We start from the raw sequence: 9851 nt of genomic DNA, 5'->3' as shown, positions 1-9851 counted from the left end.
GCTGGGAATTGTTTGAGTGAGTGCTAAGTGCGAGTGTTGTGTAGAGTTAGATATCCTGGGTTTTCCTTTTCTTGGTGATATCCTTTTTTCTTCTATGCATGATTAAGATTATTATTTCTATTTTTTTGTTGTGGTAGAATTAAGTATATTGTTTTTCGTGTCGAAACTACCCTGATTTTGGTGGGGATGGCGGCCGAATCGGGACGCCGTCCCTGTCACTTCGGCACGGCTTTAGGTGTGTTACTGAAGCTACTGTCACGGTGGAAGAGGTTCTGGTCGCCGTAGGAGAGAAGGTAGGATATGAGAATGTTGCTTATGCGTCACGGATGAATAAAGCGGTGGTGGTATTTCTTAAAGAAGAGCGCCTTGTTGATCGTATGGTTGAGCATGGCATACTTCTTAAAGGAATGTTTATTCAAGTTACGCCGCTTTTTTCTCCGTCAACAAGGTAACGATTTCAAATGTACCGCCGTTCATTCCAAATGAGCTATTGGAGCGCGAGTTATTGCGCTTTGGGAAGTTTGCAAGTTCAATTAAGGTTGTCCCATTGGGTTGCAAACACCCGGCGTTGAAACAGGTAATGTCGTTTCGGCGACAGGTGTTTATGTTTTTGGACTCACCGGAGCAGACTTTGGAGTTATCGTTTAAAGTCAAGTATGACAATAGACTGTATATGGCTTATGCTAGTACAGGTAGTCAACGGTGTTTTGAGTGTGGGGATGTTGGTCATAAGCGACATGCTTGCCCGAAAAGGGAGAAGGCAGAGGGAGGGGCGCAGGTGGTCCTCGTAACGCCTGGGCCCACTGATGTAGGAAGAGGTGGGCTGACAGTGGTAGAGCAGCCACACGCATCTGTTGCTGAGGAACAAGTTGTCCGTGTTGAGGGCACAGAGGTGCAACTTGTACCAGAGGGAAATGTTATGCAGCGGAATTTTTTTGTTGTAGAAGGTAAGGATGGATCTGAAGGGCCTTTTCCTCAGACTGGTGAGGAGGTGCCCAGTACGAGTGCTGTGGTACAGGAGGGGGTACATGTGGAGCTAATCTCCCAGGTAGTGGAGGAGATGCCCACTACAAGTAATGGGTTACAGGAGAGGGTTCATGTGGAGCTCATCTCCCAGGTAGTGGAGGAGATGCCCACTATGAGTGCTGGGGTACAGGGGGGGCTAGTCTCCCAGGTAGTGGAGGAGATGCCCACTATGAGTGCTGGGTTACAGGGGGGGCTAGTCTCCCAGGTAGTGGAGGAGATGCCCACTAAGATCAATGGGGTTCAGGTGGGGCTAGTCTCCCAGGTAGTGGGGGAGATGCCCACTCACGAGTAATGGGGTTCAGGTGGGGCTAGTCTCCCAGGTAGTGGAGGAGATGCCCACTACAGATGGGGTTCAGGTGGGGCTAGTCTCCCAGGTAGTGGAGGAGATGCCTGGTCGAGTGATGGGGTGCAAGTGGGGGAGTGTTGAAAGGGATGTGGTAGAGGGGAGTCAGTGGTCTGTGGCCTCAGTTGAGGAGGATCAGGAGAAGGATATATGGATATCTCTCTTGATACGATATCGGCTGGTGAGGACTCAATTTACGATCTAGAGGAGGTAAATGGGTTTCTGGATCAGACTTTTGGGAAATCTGTCAAATTGGCAGATTATTTTGATGTTGATAAGTTTGTGAGGTCAGCTGTGATGTTACAGAAGACGGTGGGGTTAGACCAGTTGAGTGAGAAGAAGCGGTTTCGCTTTGAGGAAATTTGTTACTGCTGTTGCAGCAGCAAAGGTGGTGGGAAACGTGGTCAGGTTAAGAGAAAATTTAAATAATGATGATGATTATGCCTCATAGGGTGTTCTATTCTCTTTGTCTGGTTTCTCTGTGGTATCTTCTGCTTTTCCTTTTTCTTTTCTATATGGAGGTACTAAGGGTAGGTTCTCTCAATATTAATGGAGGAAGGGACAGGAATAAGAGGGCTTGGGTATTAGAAGTAATAAAACAGAAAAGGCTTAATGTAGTTTTCCTACAGGAGACACATAGTGATGAGGAAAATGCGGCTGACTGGGGTATGTGGTGGGAGGGGCAGCATATACTCAGTCATGGTACTAATTTCAGTGCTGGGTGGCAATCTTGTTTTCTTCAGGCTTAGGGTGACTGTGGTATCTACAACAGAGATTGTCAAGGGTCGGGTTTTATTGGTCAAGGTGGATGTTATGGTTTTTTTTTTTTTTTTTGAATGTTTATGCTCCTAATGAGGGTACAGAGCGTATTGTTGTTTTGATAAAATAAAGGAAACCTTAAGACAGTGTGACCAAGGAGGGGTGTATGGTTTTAGGGGGGACTGGAACTGTACAGTGGATTTTACTGTTGATCGCACTCGCTGAAGAACCTCACCTGCGGTCAGCAATTTGTCTGTCTGGTCTATTAACTGAGTTTGAGCTTCCTGATGTGTGGAGAGTAAGGAATGCAAAAGTTAGGCAGTACACATGGCTAAAAGTTAATGAAGGTCATGTCAGTGCAGCAAGGTTAGACAGGTTGTATGTATCTGAGCAATACTGTAGTAGGGTTGGAAGGTGTGACATTACTCCTGTGGGTTTCTCTGATCACCATATTGTCACTGTTGATATTCACTTGTCCTGTCCACGAAGGTCATCATCTTATTGGTATTTTAATGTTAAATTGTTACATGATGTCATGTTTTGTGAAAAGGTTTTTGTTGTTTTGGGAAAAATGGAGGGTTACAAAGGGAATTTTGAGTCCTTGAGACAATGGTGGGAGGTTGGGAAGGCCCAACATACGATTATTTTGTCAACAGTATACTGCTCTGTCTCGAATTGAAGTTAAAGAGACTATCAGGGCCCTTGAGCAGAACATTAAATCTATTGAATTGAAGTTGCTCACTCAGAATGACCCCGGACTAGTCATGAGCTTACAGGACAAGAAACATGAACTAAGGTCGTTTCTGCATGAAAGAGTGAAGGGTGCCTTGATTAGGTCTCGTTCGCTTCCCCTCAAGGATATGGATGCTCCTAGTGCTTTTTTTTTAAAACCTAGGACAGTCGACATTGCAACGTAAACAGATGGTCTGCCTTCGTCTCCCTGATGGGAAGGTGACCACGGATGACAGTGAAATGCGTCAACATGCCGTGGATTTCTATTCTGCCCTCTATAAGGCGGAGGATTGTGACTCTCTGTGTACTGAACAGTTGTTACACGGTCTTCCTCAATTGGGACCTGAGCAAAGAGTCGCATTGGACTCTGACATTACACTGCAAGAGCTGTCCACAGCAGTTATGCAGCTCTCAACAGGCCGGAGCCCCTGGCATTGATGGTTTACCATCTGAGTTTTATAAGCACTTTTGGGGGTCTATTGGGGAGGATTTTTATGAAGTGGTGTGTGAATCTTTTCATGAGGGCTCTCTTCCTGTATCTTGTCAACGTGCTGTACTTTCACTGTTGCCAAAAAGGGGGATTTGGCTCTCATAAAAAATTGGAGACCTGTTGCTTTGCTGTGTGCAGAATATAAAATTGTTTCTAAATGTCTCTCAAACAGGTTGAAAGAGTATCTGGGATTGTTGGTCCACAAGGACCAGTCCTACTGTGTACCTGATCGCTCTATTGTTGACAACTTGTTTCTAATAAGAGATGTTTTGGACATTTGTAAACTGTCTGATGTAAATGTGGGTTTACTTTCTTTGGATCAGGAGAAGGCTTTTGATCGTGTGGACCACCAGTACTTGTTTAAAACAATGAAAGCCTTTGGGGTTTGGGGATGTTTTTTTTGTCTTGGATGAATTTACTGTATGCTGGGGCCTCGTGTATGGTGAAGGTGGGGGGATGGTTTGAGTTGTCCCATCCCTGTCCAAAGGGGCATCAGGCAGGGATGCCCAATTTCAGGGCAGTTATACAGTCTGGCGATTGAACCAATGCTTTGCTTTTTAAGAGCGAAGCTTACTGGTTTCTCTGTGCCAGGTGTAATGAAGGGTCCCACGATAGCACTGTCTGCGTATGCAGATGACGTGACAGTTTTTATTACAGGGGATGAGGATGTTAAGGTTCTCTCAGACGCCTTAAAAGGTGTATGAGGGGCCTCCTCAGCTAGAGTCAATTGGGGAAAGAGTGAAGCGCTGTGGGCAGGCCAGCTTCAGATGGGGTCCGCTCCACGGTTACCAGGGGGCTTCAGTGGGGCAGAGATGGGATGAAGACTTTGGGGGGTTTTTCTGGGCTCCGATGTCTTTCAGAAAAAGAACTGGGAGGGTGTAGTGGAGAAAATGTGTGCCAGACTGTCAAGATGGAAATGGGTGCTGCCCCAGCTGTCTTATAGGGGAAGGGTACTGGTAGCTAATAACCTAGCTGCCTCTACCCTGTGGCACAGACTAATGATTTTACAGCCACCAAAGGGTCTGATACAAGAGCTTCAGAGGACCCTTGTCAACTTCTTCTGGTCTGGACAACATTGGATTAAAGCTTCAGCCCTGTACCTGCCACTGCACGAGGGTGGGCAAGGCCTGGTGGACATTTCTTCCAGGATCATGGCTTTCCCGGCTTCAAGCAGCCCAGAGACTGTTGTACAGTGACGGTTCTAGCTGGGTTGACACAGCCTACGCATTGATGAGGAGAGCGGGCTGTTTGGGCTTAGACAAGCACCTTTTCCTCTTAAAGCTGGAGGGGGTGAGTTGCCTGGCCTGACTCCATTTTATGAGTCTGTTATGCAGGCTTGGAGAGTTCTGGTCAAGTCCCGTAAGGCCTGCACGCCACCAGGGATGTGGCTTTTTGAAGAGCCTCTTTTTCACAACACTGCCATCCAGTCCCCGTGTTCTGAGTTCAGCTAGCCTACGTTCATGCCTGTTAGGCGTGGGGTGTACTAAGCTGGGTCATCTGATGTGGAACAGGAATAGGTCGTTGGAGGAGCTGGGAGAAAGAGCGGGGATCCGATCGTCTCGCCTACTGAGGAAGGTCGTCGCTGAGGTCTGTGATTCCTTGCCAGTACTTCATCTGCAGTATGTGACTGACACTTCCAATTCTGATCGGTGGAAGGAGGGTCTGGATTATGTGTTCCCTGCACTGATTGTTAGTGCTGCGGCGGGGGCATTCGAGGAGGACGTGGGGATGCTGCTTTCCTTCGATACCCCGGAGCTGGGGAGTTCAAGGAGGTGGGAAAAGAAGGCCATGTACAGAACATGTGTAAAGGTGTCCCATGCCTCTTCCCTGGAAGGGGTAAAATCGACGAGGTGGGCGGGTGTGCTTGGTCCAGGTGCCTCCCCAAAGGCTGTTGGCGAACACTATACAAACTGCCTATTGATAAGAGGACAGCTGACCTCCAATGGAGGATAATACATGGAGCCATAGCCACCAACATGCATCTGGTACACCTGGATCCTACTGTTGGGGAGGGGTGTCCATTCTGTGCTCAGTCTGAAACTCTGGCACATCTGTTTTTACAGTGTCCCAGGTTGGTCGGGATGATTGACCTGATCACTAATTGGTTCTCAGCTCTGGGAGAGGTTTTCTCTTCCCAACTGTACATATTGGGGCCAAAGTACAGGTTTAGTCAGAAAGGTGTAGTTGTGTTGCTTAATTTTGTGTTAGGGGCAGCAAAATTAGCCATATGGAAGACCCGAAAGAACAGTATTCGGGGACAGGGGTCTGTGGATGTGGTGGGAATGCTGGAGGGAATGTTGGCAGCAAGACTAAGGGTTGAGTTTGCCTATTATAAACTTGTCAACAATATTGATCTGTTTATGAGTATATGGGGTATTCAGACGCTGTTGTGTTCAGTTACTGTGGAGGAGGAATTGGAGTTGTGTTTTTAATTGATGTGTAAATACGGTTTTGTATGAGTATTTGTGTGGTGGGCTCCCAGACCCAATAAAGATTATCTCTCTCTCTCTCTCTCCTCTCTCTCTCTCTCTCTCTCTCTCTCTCTCTCTCTCTCTCCTCTCTCTCTCTCTCTCTCTCTCTCTCTCTCTCTCTCTCTCTCTGCATGCTGGGAGTGTTTGGTGCGTGCTGGGAATTGTTTGAGTGAGTGCTAAGTGCGAGTGTTGTGTAGAGTTAGATATCCTGGGTTTTTCCTTTTCTTGGTGATATCCTTTTTTTCTTCTATGCATGATTAAGGTTATTATTTCTATTTTTTTGTTGTGGTAGAATTAAGTATATTGTTTTTCGTGTCGAAATTACCCTGATTTTGGTGGGGATGGCGGCCCGAATCGGACGCCGTCCCTGTCACTTCGACACGGCTTTAGGTGTGTTACTGAAGCTACTGTCACGGTGGAAGAGGTTTCTGGTCGCCGTAGGAGAGAAGGTAGGATATGAGAATGTTGCTTATGCGTCACGGATGAATAAAGCGGTGGTGGTATTTCTTAAAGAAGAGCGCCTTGTTGATCGTATGGTTGAGCATGGCATACTTCTTAAAGGAATGTTTATTCAAGTTACGCCGCTTTTTTCTCCGTCAACAAGGGTAACGATTTCAAATGTACCGCCGTTTATTCCAAATGAGCTATTGGAGCGCGAGTTATTGCGCTTTGGGAAGTTGCAAGTTCAATTAAGGTTGTCCCATTGGGTTGCAAACACCCGGCGTTGAAACAGGTAATGTCGTTTCGGCGACAGGTGTTTATGTTTTTGGACTCACCGGAGCAGACTTTGGAGTTAGCGTTTAAAGTCAAGTATGACAATAGACTGTATATGGCTTATGCTAGTACGGGTAGTCAACGGTGTTTTGAGTGTGGGGATGTTGGTCATAAGCGACATGCTTGCCCGAAAAGGGAGAAGGCAGAGGAGGGGGCGCAGGTGGTCCTCGTAACGCCTGGGCCCACTGATGTAGGAAGAGGTGGGCTGACAGTGGTAGAACAGCCACACGCATCTGTTGCTGAGGAACAAGTTGTCCGTGTTGAGGGCACAGAGGTGCAACTTGTACCAGAGGGAAATGTTATGCAGCAGAAAAAAATGGTTGTAGAAGGTAAGGATGGATCTGAGGGCCATTTCCTCAGACTGGTGAGGAGGTGCCCAGTACGAGTGCTGTGGTACAGGAGGGGGTACATGTGGAGCTAATCTCCCAGGTAGTGGAGGAGATGCCCACTAAAAGTAATGGGTTACAGGAGAGGGTTCATGTGGAGCTAATCTCCCAGGTAGTGGAGGAGATGCCCACTATGAGTGCTGGGGTACAGGGGGGCTAGTTTCCCAGGTAGTGGAGGAGATGCCCACTATGAGTGCTGGGGTACAGGGGGCTAGTCTCCCAGGTAGTGGAGGAGATGCCCACTATGAGTGCTGGGTTACAGGGGGGCTAGTCTCCCAGGTAGTGGAGGAGATGCCCACTAAGAGTAATGGGGTTCAGGTGGGGCTAGTCTCCCAGGTAGTGGAGGAGATGCCCACTACGAGTAATGGGGTTCAGGTGGGGCTAGTCTCCCAGGTAGTGGAGGAGATGCCCACTACGAGTTATGGGGTTCAGGTGGGGCTAGTCTCCCAGGTAGTGGAGGAGATGCCTGGTACGAGTGATGGGGTGCAAGTGGGGAGTGTTGAAAGGGATGTGGTAGAGGGGAGTCAGTGGTCTGTGGCCTCAGTTGAGGAGGATCAGGAGAAGGATATGGATATGGATATCTCTCTTGATACGGTATCAGCTGGTGAGGACTCAATTTACGATCTAGAGGAGGTAAAAGGGTTTCTGGATCAGACTTTTGGGAAATCTGTCAAATTGGCAGATTATTTTGATGTTGATAAGTTTGTGAGGTCAGCGGTGATGTTACAGAAGACGGTGGGGTTAGACCAGTTGAGTGAGAAGAAGCGGTTTCGCTTTGAGGGAAATTTGTTACTGCTGTTGCAGCAGCAAAGGGTGGTGGGAAACGTGGTCAGGTTAAGAGAAAATTTAAATAATGATGATGATTATGCCTCATAGGGTGTTCTATTCTCTTTGTCTGGTTTCTCTGTGGTATCTTCTGCTTTTCCTTTGTCTTTTCTATATGGAGGTACTAAGGGTAGGTTCTCTCAACATTAATGGAGGAAGGGACAGGAATAAGAGGGCTTGGGTATTAGAAGTAATAAAACAGAAAAGGCTTAATGTAGTTTTCCTACAGGAGACACATAGTGATGAGGAAAATGCGGCTGACTGGGGTATGTGGTGGGAGGGGCAGCATATACTCAGTCATGGTACTAATTTCAGTGCTGGGGTGGCAATCTTGTTTTCTTCAGGCTTAGGGGTGACTGTGGTATCTACAACAGAGATTGTCAAGGGTCGGGTTTTATTGGTCAAGGTGAATGTTATGGGGTTTTTGTTTGTTTTTTTGAATGTTTATGCTCCTAATGAGGGTACAGAGCGTATTGTTGTTTTTGATAAAATAAAGGAAACCTTAAGACAGTGTGACCAAGAGGGTGTATGGTTTTAGGGGGGACTGGAACTGTACAGTGGATTTTACTGTTGATCGCACCGCTGAAGAACCTCACCTGCGGTCAGCAATTTGTCTGTCTGGTCTATTAACTGAGTTTGAGCTTTCTGATGTGTGGAGAGTAAGGAATGCAAAAGTTAGGCAGTACACATGGCTAAAAGTTAATGAAGGTCATGTCAGTGCAGCAAGGTTAGACAGGTTGTATGTATCTGAGCAATACTGTAGTAGGGTTGGAAGGTGTGACATTACTCCTGTGGGTTTCTCTGATCACCATATTGTCACTGTTGATATTCACTTGTCCTGTCCACGAAGGTCATCATCTTATTGGTATTTCAATGTTAAATTGTTACATGATGTCATGTTTTGTGAAAGGTTTTTGTTGTTTTGGGAAAAATGGAGGGTTACAAAAGGGAATTTTGAGTCCTTGAGACAATGGTGGGAGGTTGGGAAGGCCCAAATACGATTATTTTGTCAACAGTATACTGCTCTGTCTCGAATTGAAGTTAAAGAGACTATCAGGGCCCTTGAGCAGAACATTAAATCTATTGAATTGAAGTTGCTCACTCAGAATGACCCCGGACTAGTCATGAACTTACAGGACAAGAAACATGAATTGAGGTCGTTTCTGCATGAAAGAGTGAAGGGTGCCTTGATTAGGTCTCGTTTCGCTTCCCTCAAGGATATGGATGCTCCTAGTGCTTTTTTTTTAAACCTAGGACAGTCGACATTGCAACGGAAACAGATGGTCTGCCTTCGTCTCCCTGATGGGAAGGTGACCACGGACGACAGTGAAATGCGTCAACATGCCGTGGATTTCTATTCTGCCCTCTATAAGGCGGAGGATTGTGACTCTCTGTGTACTGAACAGTTGTTACACGGTCTTCCTCAATTGGGACCTGAGTAAAGAGTCGCATTGGACTCTGACATTACACTGCAAGAGCTGTCCACAGCAGTTATGCAGCTCTCAACAGGCCGAGCCCCCTGGCATTGATGGTTTACCATCTGAGTTTTACAAGCACTTTTGGGGGTCTATTGGGAGGATTTTTATGAAGTGGTGTGTGAATCTTTTCATGAGGGCTCTCTTCCTGTATCTTGTCAACGTGCGGGTACTTTCACTGTTGCCAAAAAGGGAGTTGGCTCTCATAAAAATTGGAGACCTGTTGCTTTGCTGTGTGCAGAATATAAAATTGTTTCTAAATGTCTCTCAAACAGGTTGAAAGAGTATCTGGGATTGTTGGTCCACAGGACCAGTCCTACTGTGTACCTGATCGCTCTATTGTTGACAACTTGTTTCTAATAAGAGATGTTTTGGACATTTGTAAACTGTCTGATGTAAATGTGGGTTTCTTTCTTTGGATCAGGAGAAGGCTTTTGATCGTGTGGACCACCAGTACTTGTTTAAAACAATGAAAGCCTTTGGGGTTGGGGATGTTTTTGTCTTGGATGAAGTTACTGTATGCTGGGGCCTCGTGTATGGTGAAGGTGGGGGTGGTTTGAGTTGTCCCAT

The sequence above is a fragment of the Coregonus clupeaformis genome, chromosome 17, assembly GCF_020615455.1.
Source record: "Coregonus clupeaformis isolate EN_2021a chromosome 17, ASM2061545v1, whole genome shotgun sequence".
NCBI lineage: Eukaryota > Metazoa > Chordata > Actinopteri > Salmoniformes > Salmonidae > Coregonus > Coregonus clupeaformis.
This window is presented reverse-complemented; position numbering follows the sequence as displayed.